The sequence below is a fragment of the Pelophylax lessonae genome (assembly GCF_965119305.1).
Source record: "Pelophylax lessonae genome assembly, chromosome: 12".
Lineage (NCBI taxonomy): Eukaryota > Metazoa > Chordata > Amphibia > Anura > Ranidae > Pelophylax > Pelophylax lessonae.
Window position 1 is genome coordinate 115,739,548 of NC_138779.1, and position 20,233 is coordinate 115,759,780.

Sequence of the window (20,233 nt, forward strand, 5' to 3'; positions counted from 1 at the left end):
TAGCCTTCAATGGGGTACGTTATTCGGTTATGAACTTTTGCGATGTTCTAAAGTTCTGCCACAAACCAAACAGGGGGGTGGCTCGACCCATCTATAGTGGATATACTGTATGTGATAAAACACATGACAATACATTATAACTATTGAATGAAAACTGGAAAAAAGTATGAAAATAGTTTGGCAAAAGAAGGGCTATTTCTGTTATTAATATGGGGGTAGATATGCAATGTTGGTAGTACTGGTCTTCACTAAGAAACTTAGCTCAGAGTGTAAGGAGTAAACATTGTGTTCTGTATTCCACCTTTAATTTAGAAATACAGTTAAGGAATAATCCAACCATAAACAGAGATGGTCTACAAATGGTCTACAATTAACTTTCTATAGATATTCCTTGTATATTTAAAAGCAAGAGTGATGACTTTGGTTAAGATCTAGTTTAAAGTGGTTGAAAACGTTGATTGGAAAGTGGTTTGTAATGTATTCTCTGCATGAAGATAAAAAAAACCTTCTGTGTTATGCTTCCCCTCCAGCCCCTCTTTATACTTACCTGAGCCTCATCTTGATCCAGCACTGCTTCTGTTAATACCATTCTGTGAGGAGATAGTAGGGGGCAGGGTCAAGCCATGCTGTGTGTGTCATTGAACAATGGACAAACAGAGCATGGCTCGGGATTGAGCCAGCACGAGTGCCCCCCATTGCAAGAGGCTTGCTATGAGGACACTCAGAAGAGGGAGGGGCCAGGAGCACAAGCAGGAGATCCAAGAAGAGAAGAATTGGGGCTGTTCTATGCAAAACTATTCCACAGAGAAGGTAAATGTATATGTTTGTTAAAAAGAAAATCTAAAGCCTTAGTGTTTTTCACCTTAATGCATTCTATGCATTAAGGTAAAATACCTTCTGCTCGCCAGACTCTCTTTTTCCTTACCTACGCTCATCCGATACAGTGACGTGCACGAGCGAAGGCTCCCGCGGCTATCTCTCTCCTCATTGGACAGATTGATAGGAGCGGGAGCGATTGGCTCCCACTGCTGTCAATCAATTGCGTTGACATGGGAGCAGGGGGCAGAGCCAAGTCCCTCTGTCTAGGTCAATATATGCAGCAGCGAGACTCGAGGGCGAGCACGCACAGGTGACCCCAGAGAAAGCAGCTTTCCCTGGGGGCACCCGATGAAGAGGAGGAGCCAGGAGCAACAGCAGGGGACTCCAGAAGAAGAGGATTGGGCTGTTCTGTGTAAAATGACTTTAAGGTTATTTTACACAGAACTATATAATAAGGAAACTATATAATACATGTTTTTATTTGTAATAAATGTTTGGGTTTTCCTTCAATAGTATATAATATCAGGAAGGTATACATTCACATATAATACTAAGACTGAAAAAACTCATTAAACTAGAAATATATGTGTGGTTTAGCCAGGCAAATTCTAACTGTTAGCCCCTACTTACAAAGATGTGACTATTGGTTGCCCCTCTTTTTGTCCCATGTGATAATTGGTGGCTCACTTGGGTCCCTAGTCACCAAGCACAGACACTTAAATGACAGTAGCTCTCTCTGGTTCTGAGTTCCTTAAAAATAACAATAATAGCTGGTAACTCACAGATGGCTTTTAAAAGCACAGAGAGTTTGTGCGTGTAAAAATAAATGTCAGATTATGTTACTCATTCCCATTCCAACTGCAGTCTGCACATGTAGGTGTCGACAGAATCACACTGTTCTACATTATATTCTGACATGTTGTTCATACTAAATGTTGCTCATACTACATGTTGCTCAGTGGAATTACCTATCACAGTCCAACACTGATCTTACATGTGGTGTTGAAGGTGTGGCAAAATGAAAGACAATTATGCAGCTTGTCAATTCCAGAGCACTGTGGGCTGAGTTTCCCAAAAGATATGGCTGCACTTACTATCTACCAATCAGGAGCTTCTCCTGTAGTCCTAACCTGTGCAACACTGCCCATGTCTCAATGGAATTCTGCTGTGTGCAGACTTGCACACCATACACGTTCTTATGTTTTCCTAACCACATTCCAAGTGACTTGTGTATAGTAACCTCCACCCAATGTCTGCCACATGGCATCACCCATTTTGAGGTCAGGGCTTCTAAAGTGTGCAAGTCATTTGTGATGAACCAAATATACCTGGGTAAAGTTCAAGGTGCGTTCAGAGAACTTTACTCAAGTTTAAATGCCAAATCCGAGCCTCATTGAAGCCAATGGGGCTAAATGTTAAAAACCAGTGCTGGCCAATGGCCATTTTGTTGGCTAATAGGCAAGGCATTGTCAAACTAATGGCATGGGAGTCAGCACACTGTCCTGGTAAATATGTACCAAAGCAAAAAAAAAGCTTGTCAGAGAGCAGAGATTTTAATAATGTCTTAAGTGAAACATTAAAAATGTCTGAATTTCTTTAAATAACATCCCTGCCTGTGACTAGGGATGATCGAATTTTTCTAAAGTTCGGTTCGGCCAGAACATCCGAACTTCCCGAAAGTTCGGCCCGGATTTCAGAACCCCATTGAAATCAATGTGACCCGAACTTCGGTAATCAAAAAACACCGTTCTGAAGCCCTAAAACCCAATAAATGCCCCTAAAAAGTGCCTAGGGTTCTGGGTCATACCCCAGGGACTATTAATCACACAAAAAAAGTTCTTAAAATTGTCATTTTTGATAGAGAGCCAATTATTGAAAAAAAAAAAAACATTTCTTTGGATTTAGTATCTGGCGGGTCTAAAAAGTGTACCTGTGAAGTTTCAGCTCTGTAGCATGTCCAGAACCATAAAAAAAAAAGATTGTTTGTATTTTGTCACTTATAGAACAGGTTAGTGGCTTCTCTCTTTTCACACCTTGCCGGTTTAGTAGCAAGCGTTTTTTTGGGCATTTTTTGGGGTCTTTTGAGGCAGGCAAAACATCTGAACATGTGTATAGGGGGTATATATACACACCCATGTATGTATATATACACCTAGACATATATAGGTGTGATAGTAGCAGAAATATATGCTTGCGCTAATAAAATCATTTACACTAATATGGCTCCGCTCCTATCACACCTATATATGTCTAAGTGTAAAATACATATAAGTATGTGTGTATATATACCATTATACACAAGTTCAGATGTTTTGCCTGCCTCCAAAGAACCCAAAAAAATGGCCAAAAAAACGCTAGCGCCAAAAAAAAAAAAAACGCCCAGGTGTGTTGTTAAAGGCATTTTTTGGGGGTTTTTGGAGGCAGGCAAAACATCTGAACTTGTGTATAGTGGTACATATACACACATACTTATATGTATTTTACACTTAGACATATATAGGTGTTATAGGAGCAGAGCCATATTAGTGTTAATTATTTAATTAAGCATATATTTCTGCAACTATCACACCTATATACAGGGACTTCTCAAACAATTAGCATATTTTGATAAAGTTCATTATTTTCTGTAATGTACTGATAAACATTAGACGTTCATATATTTTAGATTCATTACACACAACTGAAGTAGTGCAAGCCTTTTATTGTTTTAATATTGATGATTTTGGCATACAGCTCATGAAAACCCAAAATTCCTATCTCAAAAAATTAGCATATCATGAAAAGGTTCTCTAAACGAGCTATTAACCAAATCATCTGAATCAACTAATTAACTCTAAACACCTGCAAAAGATTCCTGAGGCTTTTAAAAACTCCCAGCCTGGTTCATTACTCAAAACCGCAATCATGGGTAAAACTGCCGACCTGACTGCTGTCCAGAAGGCCATCATTGACACCCTCAAGCAAGAGGGTATGGCACAGAAATACATTTCTGAACGAATAGGCTGTTCCCAGAGTGCTGTATCAAGGCACCTCAGTGGGAAGTCTGTGGGAAGGAAAAAGTGTGGCAGAAAACGCTGCACAACGAGAAGAGGAAACCGGACCCTGAGGAAGATTGTGGAGAAGGACCGATTCCAGACCTTGGGGGACCTGCGGAAGCAGTGGACTGAGTCTGGAGTAGAAACATCTAGAGCCACCGTGTACAGGCATGTGCAGGAAATGGGCTACAGGTGCCGCATTCCCCAGGTCAAGCCACTTTTGAAAAAGAAACAGCGGCAGAAGCGCCTGACCTGGGCTACAGAGAAGCAGCACTGGACTGTTGTCATTCGGAAATCAAGGTGCCAGAGTGTGGAGGAAGACTGGGGAGAGGGAAATGCCAAAATGCCTGAAGTCCAGTGTCAAGTACCCACAGTCAGTGATGGTCTGGGGTGCCATGTCAGCTGCTGGTGTTGGTCCACTGTTTTATCAAGGGCAGGGTCAATGCAGCTAGCTATCAGGAGATTTTGGAGCACTTCATGCTTCCATCTGCTGAAAAGCTTTATGGAGATGAAGATTTAATTTTTCAGCATGACCTGGCACCTGCTCACAGTGCCAAAACCACTGGTAAATGGTTTACTGACCATGGTATTACTGTGCTCAATTGGCCTGCCAACTCTCCTGACCTGAACCCCATAGAGAATCTGTGGGATGTTGTGAGGAGAAAGTTGAGAGACGCAAGACCCAACACTCTGGATGAGCTCAAGGCCGCTATCGAAGCATCCTGGGCCTCCATAACACCTCAGCAGTGCCACAGGCTGATTGCCTCCATGCCACGCCGCATTGAAGCAGTCATTTCTGCAAAAGGATTCCCGACCAAGTATTGAGTGCATAACTGAACATCATTTTTTGAAGGTTGACTTTTTTTGTATTAAAAACACTTTTCTTTTATGCTAATTTTTTGAGATAGGAATTTTGGGTTTTCATGAGCTGTATGCCAAAATTATCAATATTAAAACAATAAAAAGCTTGCACTAATTCAGTTGTGTGTAATGAATCTAAAATATATGAAAGTCTAATGTTTATCAGTACATTACAGAAAATAATGAACTTTATCACAATATGCAATTTTTTTGAGAAGGACCTATGTCTAGGTGTATATATACATATAAGTATGTGTGTATATATACCCGTATACACATGTTTTGCCTGCCTCCAAAAACCCCCAAAAAATGCCTGCAACAACACACCTGGGCATTTTTTTTTTTTGGCGCTAGCGTTTTTTTGGGCATTTCTTTTGGTTCTTTGGAGGCAGGCAAAACATCTGAACTTGTGTATACGGGTATATATACACACATACTTATATGTATATATACACCTAGACATATATAGGTGTGATAGTAGCAGAAATATATGCTTGCGCTAATTAAATAATTAACACTAATATGGCTCTGCTCCTATAACACCTATATATGTCTAAGTGTAAAATACATATAAGTATATGTGTATATATACCACTATACAAAAGTTCAGATGTTTTTCCTGCCTCCAAAAACCCCAAAAAAATGCCTGCAACAACACACCTGGGCGTTTTTTTTTTTTTTTTACGCTAGCGTTTTTTTGGGCATTTTCTTGGGTTCTTTGGAGGCAGGCAAAACATCTGAACTTGTGTATAGTGGTATATATACACACATACTTATATGTATATATACACCTAGACATATATAGGTGTGATAGGAGCGTAACTATATTGGTGTTAATTATTTCATTAGCGCAAGTATAGTGTTTTCTGCTCCTTTCACACCTATATATGTGCAGGTGTATATATACATACATGGGTGTGTATATATACCCCCTATACACATGTTCAGATGTCATGCCTGACTCCAAACATGTGCTCAAAAAATCACTATAGACGCCTGCAGCCAAAAAGCAAGCTGACAGGGGCGAAGCCATATTACTGCAGCAAAAGTGACTTGAGATAAACTAGCTTTTCTCTATAGCGGTCACCCTGATATGGAAGGGTTTGGTCACCCTGCCATAGCAGTCACTGTCAGTTCACCATACACTACATTACGGTCACCATGATATGGAAGGGTTTGGTCACCCTGCCATAGCAGTCAGTTAACCCTACACTACATTACGGTCACCCTGACACTTCACACTTTCCCTACAGAAACTAAATTTTTGCATCTAACTAAAGTGTAAAAGAGCACTCTAACTACACTAAATATCCCTTTCCTCACACTAATAAATGCTAAATGACATTTTTAAAGTAAAATTAACAGAACTGCTTCCACTCTCTTCCATGTCCCTGTATAACAATGCTAGGAATTTGGCGGGGGCTATCTTATATACTGGGGGGGCGTATTCACTAATGATTGGACTATGGACCCCCTAGTCACTCCAATCACATTCCTAGCATTCTCCTGCCCCCAATATTGGCTTTTGCTAATGCTTCTGGTCCAATCACTGGCTTTTAAAGCCCATTTCCTGAACCATTGCATTTTGGTCGGTTCTGGTTGCCGAATTCCAAACTTTTTCAGCAAAAAGTTCTAAATTCGGCCGAACCTCGAACACCCAATGTTCGGGTCGAACCGATGGTCGACCCGAACCGTTCGATCATCCCTACCTGTGACTGATGCATCTGTACAATATATACAACCAAAGTGGCAAAGCTAACATTTACAAAGAAATAAAATGAAGTTTAAAGTTCTGGTTAATTGACAACTTCAGTCACGTTTTTTAAACAAAGTAGCTGGGGATTCCCTTAGTCTATAACAGAACCTTATCTTAAATGAGGGTCTGGTATAGATGGTAGAAAACAACACAAAGCATGATGTTCCCCCTAAAAATACATACCAAACCCTTATCCTTGATTTCAAAGGGGATCCCACACAAAAAAAAGGCTGAACCCTATCCCTTCTAAAACAAAGTCTTATCTGAGCATGCAGGCTGCCAGGCTACTAATTGGGGAGGGGGGGTGGCTAGCATGCATACAACCCTGACCAAGTGGCTGTGGACACCTGCAGGTTGAGGCTTATCAGAATATGGAGGCCCTCTATTGAGATAAGCGGACCCCCAGGTTCTGCCCCCCCCCCCCCCCCACATCTGAATGAGTAACGTGTACAAATGTAACCAATAATGACACCACACTTTTTGACAAGTGCTTTAATAAAGCTAAAAAATAAAACAAAACACAAAATGTCCCATGATGCACATCCTTTATCAATCATGTCATCCACCAATGCATGATGACAGCCAACCCCAAAATAAAAGAATCCCATGACCACCAACTTAATCTGCTCCCACAGAAACATAAAAGGGTGACAGCAGAAAAAACACCAATTGGTCCTTCAAGTATAGATCTGTTTGATCCCAAGTGTAGCCTGGTCACAAGGCTAGTGTTGTTCAGACTGTTGTTCTGTTATTAAAGTTTTGCAAGAGGATTAACTCTTGAATTATGGGAGATGTAGTTCCGGGAGGAGCCAGGACCATAGACTGCTTATGAAATGGGACTCTTCTCCCAGGGAGCCATGTGACTCGTGGAGCCTGCTGGGAGTGTCTTTATAAAGGGGGCGGGATAAACTTTTGCTCTCTTGCCTCGAGGATAGCGTGCTGTGAGGAAGGGGAAGAGCTGCTGCGGATCGCAGAGGAGTAGGCCGGAGGCCTGGCTGTGAACACCGGAGTTGGAGCAAGCGGTGTGAGCGGAAGAATCTCTGTAGTGTGACCGAGTGGAAGGACACCCTGGGAGGGTCGCTAAGCAGAGCTGGACCTGGTTGGAGTGTGGAACAGAGTTTATGGTATTGAGTGAGAGAAATCCAGTATCGGCATTATCTTACACCTAGACTGAGCCAGGGCAGGACTGCTGAACTGTTATAGCAGTGGGTCATACAGAATTCAACAGTCACCACAGGACACTGTAGTTACACATAGTGCGTGGTGGGCAAAAAGGCCTTAGGCCCCTCTTACAGTACTAGGCTTCTGCCTGGTGTGAACCATCAGGATCTATTCTTGCATTCATCTGTTTGGGATTACAAGTATTAACTACCTTGGGGATTACAGTTATCAATCACCTTTACCATGGATTACAATTACTTTCTTTGGATTGGCTGAGGATTTCTTGCCCGTGAAGACTAGTGAGGCCTCACTCATCCAGGAGACTCTTGCAATCTAGCTGTAAAGGGGGCCGCCGTTAGTATACAGAGTGCACTCTGATATTTAGTTGGTGTAGAGATACAATTATTCTCTGGGTACTGTCAATATTAATGTGTGTTCACTCTCTATTTACTTTAAACACCTTTGATCCTGAGTGCTGAACCCTGCATAAGTCACAGGTTGGGGATTCAGGATCTATACTGCCTTTAATGTTCTTATGTTATTGGTCATTGACTTTGTTTGTGAATTTCTAAAAACGCAAATCAAAGATCAGTAAATTTGATCCTTTATTGCAACCCTTTTCTTGTGGTCTTGATCATTTATAATGACAGAACCAATAGTGTCAGTTGGGTTGGAGGTGGTTCAGGGCAACCGAAGAGAAGAGGTTATACTAGCATTAAGCCACTCCCCTGGGAGCAGTATGTTTGAATCCACTTACTACTGACTTACTCACCTTTCGTTGCTTACACGCTATGAATGATATCTCCTGGTCCCTGACACTAAAAGTAAACAAAGGGGTAGGTCTCCTGTGTGATGTCATTGCCCAAATATTGTCATTTGTCTGCGCTATCTATGCTATATGAGGTTTGGCTCCCATGAATGCCCAAACAGCCAAAATTTGGGTTAAATTTGTGTTCAGACCGAGCCTTGAGCTCATCCCTATAAGTCACCACATTATAGGAGGGAAATCTAGCCCCCCTAACCAAATAGAATAAAATAAAAAAAAACTCCTTAAAGCCATGTTGAAAAAGATTTCCAGATAAAAATCAGAAAAATAAGAAATAAATAAATAAAGAAACCAAAGGGTCAGCTTTACACGTTTGCAGAGGGGGGGAGGTTGCAATGCAGCAAACTAGTAGCGATGGGCTGAACACTCCCTTGTTCGGTTCGCACCAGAACATCTCGAACAGGGAAAAAGTTCTAGCAAACATGCAAACTCTATTAAAGTCTATGGGACAAGAACATGAAAAATCAAAAGTCCTCATTTTAAAGGCTTAAATGCAAGTTATTGCCATAAAAAGTATATGGGGACCCGGGTATTGCACTGGGGGACATGTATCAATGCAAAAAATATTTTTTAAAACAATTGTTTTTACAGGAGCAGTGATTTTAAAGATGCTTAAAGTGAAACAATAAAAATCGTGCCTAGGGGGCCCCCTTAATGTGCCTGTAAAATAGCGCATCTGTACGATGAATGGAGCCAGCTGCAGCAACACTGACCTTTCTAAAGGACAAAATATAATTTAAACTTGCTCTCTGCTGTAATGTATTGTCGGCTCCCGGCAATACAGATTAAAAAACATGAAAAAAAACGACGTATGGGTCCCCCCCCAGTCTATACCAGACCCTTATCCGAGCATGCAGTCTGGCAGGTCAGGACAGGGGGGACAAACGAGTGCCACCCTCCTGAACCATACCAGGCCGCTTGCCCTCAACATGGGGAGGGTGCTTTGGGGTTCCCCACAAAGCACCTTGTCCCTATGTTGATGGGGACAATGGCCTCTTCCCAACAACCCTGGGCTGTGGTTGGGGGGGGGGGGGGGGGTCTGCAGGTGAGGGGCTTATCGGAATCTGGAAGTCATGTGATGTCAGAAATGGGTGGTGCCAATAGGTGACGTAATCAGGTGGCCCACCCCTTGCCTATAAAAGAGCTAAACAGCTCTGATGAGCCACGTTCGGGTCGTACGTCAACAAGCAAGACCCTAGACATGATCGGGCAAGTGCGAAAAATGAGCATGGCCTACCTGTTCTCGATCATCCACTGTATTCCCCTGATTTTGTGTGTGGACTTTTCTGTTTCCCTGCCTGAAGAGCGTCATGAAAGACACACGTTTTGTGGATGTGCAGCAATCCAAGAATGTGTGGCATCGGTTCTGTGATCGATTCCTAAAGAGCCTGACAGTTCCCAGAAGCTTTATGAATATTGCCAAAAGTGTGTTGTGAAGGATGGTGATTATTTTGAAGGCCAATAAAGGTCATTTGTTTGTATCCTGGGTTTTGTTTGTTTTCTGATAGCATTCACTGAACTATTTAGAAACATCTTGTTAAGTCGCATGACAAGTCAAAATACATTTGACTTTCAATGGGTGCCATCTTAATCAATGCCACTCCAGATGCAACAAAAAAGGTTCCTGCATTACTTTTCTGTGACTTTGGTGTGACTTAAGTGCTGAATAGACTGCAACGTTAAATCAGAAAAGGAGCACGACTTTGGGGTTGCAGAAGTGTGAACCCAGCCTTTGTTTCAAATTTTTGTGAATATTCAGTAGCCAATATCCCTTCCCCAAATGGAATATAGCTCAAGCTAAACTGGCTTTTTACACCTGATGTCAAATTTGTCCAGGTATAGGTAGTGCCAAAGTTTTTACCAATGGTCATACATAGGCTTTTATTAAGGTTATTTTGAAATTAAACATAACCCACATTATGCTTTGTGTTAAAACTTTGAGCCAGAAGAAAATGGCAGTTTAGCTTGCGGCGATGGTAGTGGTTTACACGCAGCTGGACTAATGCAAAAGAATGTTAGTGGGTGGTATATGGAAAGGGAAAAAACCAAATGCCTTCATGCTGAATGCAAGATGAAATGTTGAACCCACCACATTACAAATGTAACGTCAATTAAATATATCCCATATAAGCAAAACAATTTTTCACCCCATGGAGCGCTCAGCTGCACTTTAACATGCTTCTGTAAATATTGAAGACGGTGGAATTCTAAAGAGGTGAGGCGAAATTACTACATGACTTTTCAGATTAAGTCCCAGACACATCATTAAAGTGACAGGTCTATGTTGTAACAGTGTACTATGTAAACACAATGAAAAGTCAGTCAGCCAGTATATCAACAAAAAAGGAGAAATACTTGGAATGTATATTTAAATATTCAATCCACATATATTCACAGTGTGGGGATAAAAGACACTAGGGAAAACACAGAACCTGAAATGACTGTGTAAGCAAAGAGGGAATTCACACAGGGGAAGATGTGAAATTTCTTCTGAAGTCATTCCCCTTCCCCAGACACTAAACTCCGGCGTTAAGGAGACAGATGATGTTATTATTTGTAACTAAATTGAATGGGAAAGGCTGACAAAAGTTTTTAATGTCAGTTTCAAAAGTTGCCTTGTAAAAGTACCTACTTGATGAAAAGGGTAAGTCTCCTAATGCCTGAAAACAAAACAGCTTATTTCTTTTGTATCAGATATGTTATATCTCATGCTACAACAATGATCTCCTGCGCATGAGTGAGAAACCAAGATGGAACAATAGCTCTGTTGCAGAAATAGATAACTCTTTTAAAGCCTTGCTGCCCCCTAGGACCGGGGTTGTCTTCAGAACACTGTAGAGATAGATAAAAGATAAAGGGCACACTGGCCTAGTGCATTAGCCCACAAATTGTATTAAAATAGAATAAAATAAATAGATGCTACACACAAACATAGGTAGTAAAAGCACTCATCAGACAACTCAACTTGGTTGTACTCTCCCAAACTTTCCGATAACTCGAGCATAGGGAGGACCTAACCAGGGTCTCTGTTGGCTTACACATTTCAAAGGCCATTGGCCTGAAGAAGGATATTCCTTTGAAATGCGGTAGCCAGCAGGGACCCCGGTGAGGTCATCCCGATGCTCAATTTATCGCAGAGTTTGGGATAGTACAACCAAGTTGAGTTGTCTGATGAGCGCTTTTACTACCTATGTTTGTGAGCAGCATCTATTTATTTTATTCACCTTGAAAACGTCATTTCTGCTAAAAAGTATGTCGGGTCGCGGCGTTCTGACGTCATCCCTGCGTTCCAGGAAGTGAGGACGGGCGAACGAGCCGACCGGCCGGCGGCTCATTCAGATCTGCGCTTCCATATGCGTATACTCTGCATTTTATATGTAAGTGCATTACTTTGTGTTTTACATTAAAATAAATGGTTTTACACTATGGAGTTTTGCATTTTCTCTTTATGATGGCGATTCCTTTATGATGGTGTATCTCTGAGGATTATTCTCTGCATGGTCTCTGAGTTATATTGGCTACCAGTTCATACCCAACATCATCTATTGTGATCAAGAGGATATTTTGGATGTCTCCCAGGTTGTTACCTTGTCTACAGGCTTGATTTACCATATTTCTGGTAAGAAAGCTAGTTATACTGGCGTGGATACAGCACAGAGCGGTGTTAATCATTTAGCCCTCTTTTTCTACGGATTGGGATTTTTTGGACTTTATTCACATTATAAGTATATTGTTTAGTGCACAATTTTTTGGACTTATATTCTAACTCACACTTCACTGTATATTTAATTTGTTATTTTTCATATATCAATTTTGTGGTTAACTTAGTTATCTCACTTCAGCGCAGCTTGTTTTTTATTTATTTTGATTTGGTGCTGTCACACTGGAAGCTACTGCTATTATTTAACTCACTAGAGCGCAATTACCTATTGTTTACTATCTATTTATTTGATTCTACTTTAATAAAAAATGTGCGGTATAATGCACTAGGCCAGTGTGCCCTCCTTCTTTTACCTATCTCTACAATGTTATATCTCATACTATAGAAATTTACACCCAAAAGTGATTATTTTTTGTAGCTACTGCTTTAAAACACCCACCTGTTATCTCCTTAGCTCGGGTAAGTATTAAGGGTGCTGCTACACACAGAAAGCTTTTTATCTTAATACATAGAATGCTTAATGCCGTCTGCGATAACGCCCACTGGGAGGGGCGAAACGTGTTGACGCAATTTCCAGCTGACAGTAACGGCAGAATGTCATTTCCAGTCCGAGTGGAACGCAAACGGGAAGGTCCACACCACAGCGTTCTTACTCGGCACAGATGATAGAGTATTCTGCACTGGCCTGATGCTAAAGATATACGTTTCCTGATACCTTGTAAATTGTTACTCTGCTTTTATTATAAAAAATGCTGTAACATATTACACCATCAGTTTTCTCTATCTTCCTTGCCCTGAGTGAAATTCAGTGGGGAAACCATAGAAAGTATCAACATCTCTCCTGCCCTGTGTGACATTTCAAGAGGAATCCCAAGGAGTGCCAACACTTACCAGTCTGAGTTTTATTGACCCATATGCAGTATTGCTAGGGGGTCCACAGCATCTGGTAAGTGCACTCACAGGTGGGGTGTGGATCACAAATGGATTGCATGAAGAGTCATGGATTGGCACTGTTCATTTAGAAGAGAACACTTTGCACGGAATATATCTCTCTACTGGATATATTCCTATGTTTGGACATCTAATATTTGTATGTAATATTTTTTTGCACAGAAATTTCACTGGACACATGCTTGTCACCCATTTTGGTTTGTTTTTCACCATTTTTCGGGGGAATATTTGTTGGCCAGTAATATTACAAAGGAAAATTTTCTTGAGCACTATAAGGTCCATAAAGGGTTTCATGTTTTGCTTTACAATTTTTTGGGTTATATTTGTGTGATAGATATGTCACACATATAAGTTTTTGGAGCACTAAAAGGTTCACTTAGAGCGAATATTTAAATTTATATTTTTTTCACTGTTTTGCGCTGTGTTATTTTATTTTTAGGTAGTAAAAGCACTCATCAGACAACTCAACTTGGTTGTACTCTCCCAAACTTTCCGATAACTCGAGCATAAATCACCGGGGTCCCTGTTGGCTTACACGTTTTATAGGCCATTGGACTTAAGAAGGATATTCCTTTGAAATGCGTTAGTCAGCAGGTCCTCCCTATGCTTGAGTTATCACAGAGTTTTGGGATAGTACAACCAAGTTGAGTTGTCTAATGAGCGCTTTTACTACCTATGTTTGTGAGCAGCATCTATTTATTTGATTCTACTTTAATAAAATGATTGGGATAATGCACTAGGCCAGTGTGCCCTCCTTCTTTTATCTATCTTTACAATGTTATATCTCATACTATAGAAAAGTGATTATTTTTTGTAGATACTGCTTTAAAACACCCACCTGTTTTCTCCTTAGCTCGGTAAGTATTAGGGATGCTGGGGAGGCTGCTACGCACAGAAGGCAATTTATCTTAATACATACAATGCATTAAGATAAAAAACCTTTTGCCTTTACAACTCCTTTAAGTTCTAAGGCTACAGGACATGGCTAGTATTATGATTTGAAAATATATATACAGTATATCACTTAATTTTTTTCCAGAACAGGGCTTTAAAAGAAAATATAGCAGCAGGACCGATACTTTTTTTTTTTTTTTTGCAGCAGCAGCAGAAGTGAGACTCCAGCAAAAGGGGCCTCTCAGGGAGATCTCAGGAGAATGCAAGAAGCTGATAAGTGGTTTAGTTTGGCCAGCCTCCACCTAATATGCCTAAGTTCTGAGCAACTGAGCCTACTGCCTTCTCAGTAGAATGAACATGACTAGTTTGATTGGCTTAATAGCAAAGAAGGCAATAGGGCTCGGTTCACACCTATGCGGTTTTTCATGCTTTTTTCAGAAAAGCACTACAGTCTATTTAACATGGTTTCCTATGGGACATGTTCACATCTATGCTTTTTTCAGCTGCTGAGTTTTTTGAAAGGGTCAGGAACTTTTTTAACAGCTTGCCGACCGCCTGCCGCACATATGCTGCAGCAGGCTGGTTCGGCTGCGCGAATCGACGTATGGGTATGTGGGTTTGCGGGAGCGGTGCTGGGGGGCGAGCGTGCACCGCCGGCGGCGTGCTCCCACCCCCACTAGGCAGCGGGGAAGCCGATCCTCAGGACCGGTGGCCGCAATTGCCACCAGGCACCTGCGATTGCTCCCTGCTGAAAGAGAAGAATGGTCAGCTGTTGTAAACACAGCTGATCGTTGTTCTCTCTTAAATGATCACAGTGCGCTTGTGATCCTTCTATATAGGATCATAGGTCTCTATGGTCATTTCACAAGCCCATCCCCCATACAGTTAGAAAACACTCCACTAGGCTCATACTTAACCCTTTGATCACCACTGTGTTAACCCCTTCCCTGCCACTGTCATTATTACAGTAACACTGCATATTTTTTGCACTGATTACTGTAGTAATGTCACTGGTCCCCCCAAAAGTGTCAAAAATGTCAGTTAGGGTTCCGATCTGTCTGCCGGAATGTTGTAGTCCCGCTAAAAATTGCAGATCGCCGCCATTACTAGTAAAAAAAAAAAAAAAGACATAAATCTTTCCCCTAGTTTGTAGACGTGATAACTTTTGCACAAACCAATCAAAATATGCTTATTGCGATTTTCTTTACCAAAAAATATGTAGCAGAATACAAATTGACCTAAAAGGAGGAAAAGTTTTGATTTTTAATTTTTTTTCTGTTATATAGCAGAATTTTTTTTTTCAGAATTGTCGCTATTTTTTTGTTTATAGCACAAAAAATAACTACTGCACAGGTGATCAAATACCACCAAAAGAAAGCTCTATTTGTGAGAAAAAAAGGACATCAATTTTGTTTGGGTACAGCGTCGCATGACAGCGCAATTGTCCGGTAAAGTAACACAGTGCTGAATCACAAAAAATGGCCTGGTAATTACTGGGGTAACACCTTCAGGCCCAGAAGTGGTTAAAAGCCAAACGGTCAATTTTTTGGTTCGATAGATTTCAATTGAGAAGCTGCAGAAAAGCATGTGTATTTTTGCCACAATTTTGCAGCGTTTTGTGTTTTTTAATCCACCCAACAAGAAGATGGAAAAAAAAAGGATAAAAAATGCAAACTGCATCAAGAACATGCAACATGTGTCCAAAACGTGTGTGTGAAAACAAAAAATGCACCGCAAAAAGCACTGCAGAAAGGGATCAACAGAAAACGACAGAGGTGTGAACCGAGTCAAATAGCTGCAAACATTGGAGTCCTCAGAACTTTTTTCAGGGGGGGCATAATTTTAAGGTCAACCATGCTCTGCCCCTTTTTGCCCCCATAGATCCCCCTTTAGAGCAGGTCAGGCCAGGGTCCCCCATAGATTCTCCTTTAGAGCAGGCCAGGGTACCCATTGATCCCTCTTTAGCCTTACTTTTTCAACTATATTCCCCATGCTACCAGGTTTTCCTGCACCACTAGGCACTCCAGACTCTCTCTGCAAAGAAAAAAAAAATATATATATATATATATATTTAGCCAATATGACCCCCTTTAGAGCAGGCCAGGATCCCCATAGATCCCCTTTAGAGCAGGCCAGGCCAGGGTCCCCCATAGATCCCCTTTAGAGCAGGGTCTCCAAAGATCCCCCTTTAGAGAAGGCCAGGCCAGGGTCCCCCATAGATCCCCCTTTAGAGCAGGGTCCCCATAGATTCCCCTTCTTGAACAGGCCAGGAAATTTCCAGGGGGGACACTTGCCTCCCACCCCCTTGCAGATGCCATGGCTGCAAAGGACATGGAGTCTGGAGAACAAGTGCTTCCATCACTGAACATCTTCAAACTAATGGCGTTTAAGTTTTGGACTTTTAACACTTAAAGTTATATTGTATGTACTGTATAATCAAAACTCTTTTTGTGTCAAATAAAGTGCGGAAGTATTTGAACTTCTGCCGAGCTTGTCTAAAGCCCCGTACACACGTACTGATCGTCGGCTGAACGATCGGCCGTCTTTTGTCCAGGGCTGTCGTGTCTGTTGAAAACTGCAAAAGACTGCACACGAATTTTGTCAGCCAACAACAGCCGACTGCAGAACTGATGTCATGTGATGGTTAACTTTCCTTGTCTTTTTTCTTTTCTGAGCATGCCCAGTCTTGCTAATCTGCTGTCTGTCGGTCGAAATCTGTACTGACTGGCGAACAATCGGCCGTTCTGGTGACTGCCAACAAAAATTTTAATGCCTGCACGACAGATTCTGTTCGGCCGAAAATGCGCTGTCGGCTGTCGGAAGCATCACACTAACAAGCCTACAATAGGCCGATCGGTCGTCGGCCGAATATTTACGGCCGACAATCGGTACATGTGTACGGGGCTTTACTTTCTGTGTCCCAGCTAGGTAGATCTGCCTTCTACACTTATGCATATTGTCACTGAGACAGAAGGTGATCAGAAATTCTAAATTTACAGCTGTCTTCAGAGCAAAAGGTAGGTGGAAAATTTCCCATGGGGACACCTGTGCTGGTGACAACTGTCTGAGATGAGAATTCCCATTTCTTTGTAGCGATTTTCTCTCCCTTCCTGTTACAATGCTGACACAATCTCCTCAATGAGACAATGAGAGCAACATATAACAGGGGTTTTCAAACCCTTCCCTACTCTTTCCAAAACTAGTTTGGGCTATACACACATTTTATAAAAGATCTATTGCACTTTTCTATTATTCTTAGTAGAGACGTGCACGATGGAAAATATGTTTCGTTTCATTATGGATTTGTTCATTAAGTTAATCATTTTGTTTCGTCATATTTTTTATATTAGAATAATTCATTTTAGGAATTTCAAGGTATGAGAGATGAATCGGCGCTAGTTTCATGAAGAGTTAAAAGGGATATGTAAGGTAAAAATGAAACTATATAACTATACTGAGTGAATAGAATATGTGAAAAAATGCATCAATTTCCAATGTGGGTAGGTAAAAAACGCATCAAGTGGCATATAATGAAAAACTGTGCAAACTTCATCCAAATAGCAGAGAAGAACTGTAAATGTCTAAGTTGGACTGGAAAAATGTATATACAGTATATATCGAAATAGCAATAAATAAGGAAATAATAGAGTTCAGTGATGAACTGGCAAAGTGAAAAATAAAGAAGTCGCACCACTAGGTGAAAGGATAGTGAAATCAAGTGCCAAATAAAATAATGAGTAAATAAAAATGCACTAATGTGAAATAATCAATAAACAATAAATGCAGAATCCATACAATGAATAGATGCTATTGATAATAAAAATATCAATGAACACAATCTTGTGAAATAAGTGTTTCACACTCTGTGAACAAAGGTGAATCTTCACACTAAATAAAGTCCATGTGCAGCATAACAAATTAAAGTGACTGATGGTGATTTTTCATAAATAAGTGGCCGTTATCCGTTATGTGAAATCCAAATGGTGTCACGCAGAGTGAGCTAGGAATCCAAAAAACAGGTGCAATGGCCGCTCACCTCACATCACACCAATATAGGCGTTTTTGTAGTGGTAACCACTCAAGGTTGGGGGTGGTGGGTTCCTCCTTCCTCCTTTTCAGATGGGGGTTTCCAATTAGGGGCTCCCTCGATATCCACTCCTTATATAGGTAATGATCACCGTACTCACTCCCAATCGCTCAAAAAGACAAAGTGGGCTTCCATAGAGAAGTAAGTAATGATTTATTTGTAAAATGATTAAGTGTAAACTCACATTTAGGTACGAGACAGCAAGCAGCCACAAGTTGCGGTATGGAAAACGAAGGACTTCCGGTTTCGGCCGTAACCGGAAGTGACGTCACCCGGTTCCTCCCGACGTGTTGGGTCACTGATCACGTGACTCTCTCAAAACCCTTGAGAAAGTCACGTGATCCCCATACTCAGGAGAAGCAGCAGAATGTATTTTGGGGTGTCATTTCACACATACCTATGGCATGTGTGAGCAATACATCATTTAGTGACAACTTTGTGTAAAAAAACAAAAAAAAAATAATAATAATTTTCCCAGAACTTGTGGCAAAATATAAAATATCCCATGGACTCTCCATGCCTCTCAGCAAATAGCTTGGAGTGTCTACTTTGCAAAATGGGGTAATTTGGGGGGGTTTTGTGCTATCTTGAAATTTCAGGGCCTCTGAAACTGTGAAAGGTAGTTCGGAAGTAAAATGCACAATTTACGCCATTAGAAAACCTGAAGGTGGTGCTTGGTTTCCAGGGTCCCGTACACAGCTAGGCTCCCAAAAAGTCTCACACATGTGGTATCCCTGTACTCAGGAGAAGCAGCAGAATGTATTTTGGGGTGTCATTCCACATATACCCATGGCATGTGTGAGCAATTTGTCTTTTAGTGACGACTTTGTGTTAAAAAAAAATGTAATTTTCCCAAAACTTGTGGCAAAATATAAAATATTCCATGGACTCAACATGCCTCTCAGCAAATAGCTTGGGGTGTCTACTTTCCAAAATAGGGCTTTTGGGGGGGGGGGGTTGTTTGTGCTATCTTGAAATTTCAGAGCCTCCGAAACTGTGAGAGGTAGTGAGGAGTGAAATCAACAATTTACGCCATTAAAAAACCTGAAGGTGGTGATTGGTAAAATATAAAATATTCCATGGACTCACCATGCCTCTCACCAAACAGCTTGGGGTGTCTACTTTCCAAAATGGGGTCATTTCATTTGGGGAGGGGGGTTCGTGGTATCTTGACATTTCAGGGCCTCCTAAACCGTGATAGGTAGTGAGAAAATGCAATGAGAAATTTACGACCTTTGAAATTCTGAAGGTGGTGATTGGTTTTCGGGGTCCTGTAAACAGCTAGGCTCCCAAAAAGTCTAATACATGTGGTATCCCTGTACTCAGGAAAAGCAGCAGAATATATTTTGGGGTGCAATTACACATATACCCATGGCATGCGTGAGCAATATATCATTTCAATGACAACTTTTTTCAAACACCTGTGACAAAAAAATGAAATATTCAATGAGTTTAACATGCCTTTGAGAACATTCCTTAGGATGTCTACTTTCCAAAAAGTGTTAATTTGGGGGGGGGGGAGTGGGGGGTTGTACTTCCCTGCCATTTTTGCACTTCATGAAATGAGATAGGCAGTCAGAAAGTAAAAGCTGCATAAATTCCAGTATTTACACCATAGCTTGTAGACGCTGTAACGTTTGCGCAAACCAGTAAAAATAAGTTTATTTTCGATTTTTCTGTCAAAAATTCAGCAGTCAGGGCTGTCACCTGCTGTAGTGTATCCCTCTCAGTAAGAGATCTTCAGTGTGGTTCTACACAGTGGATCCATCTGGGCAGAAACAGCGGTGGCCTCTGGCACCGGAATATGCTGCAATTTTACCTCGGAGCAGGGAGGCCGGTACTCACACCATGGGTCCCAGAAATAAGAGAACGCGGGCCTGCTGGGCAGTTCCTCTTATAGTCTCTACCACAATTCTCCCTGCAAGAGAGTGGTTTGCTGGAGGATGTAGTCTGCTAAGGTTTCAGCGATACAGTGGTGGCTATGCAGAGGACTACAATTCCCACAATGCTCCAGTCACTGGCTCAGAAATATAAGGCAATCTGATCTGAGCCCCAGCACTAAGGGGAATAAAGAAGAGGAGTTTAGGTCTGCTGAATTTAGGTTACTATAGTCCGCTCCCAGCTACACACAAAATCTCTTTGTAGGGTAGATGAGAGCCCAATATAGTTACAGATGGTACTT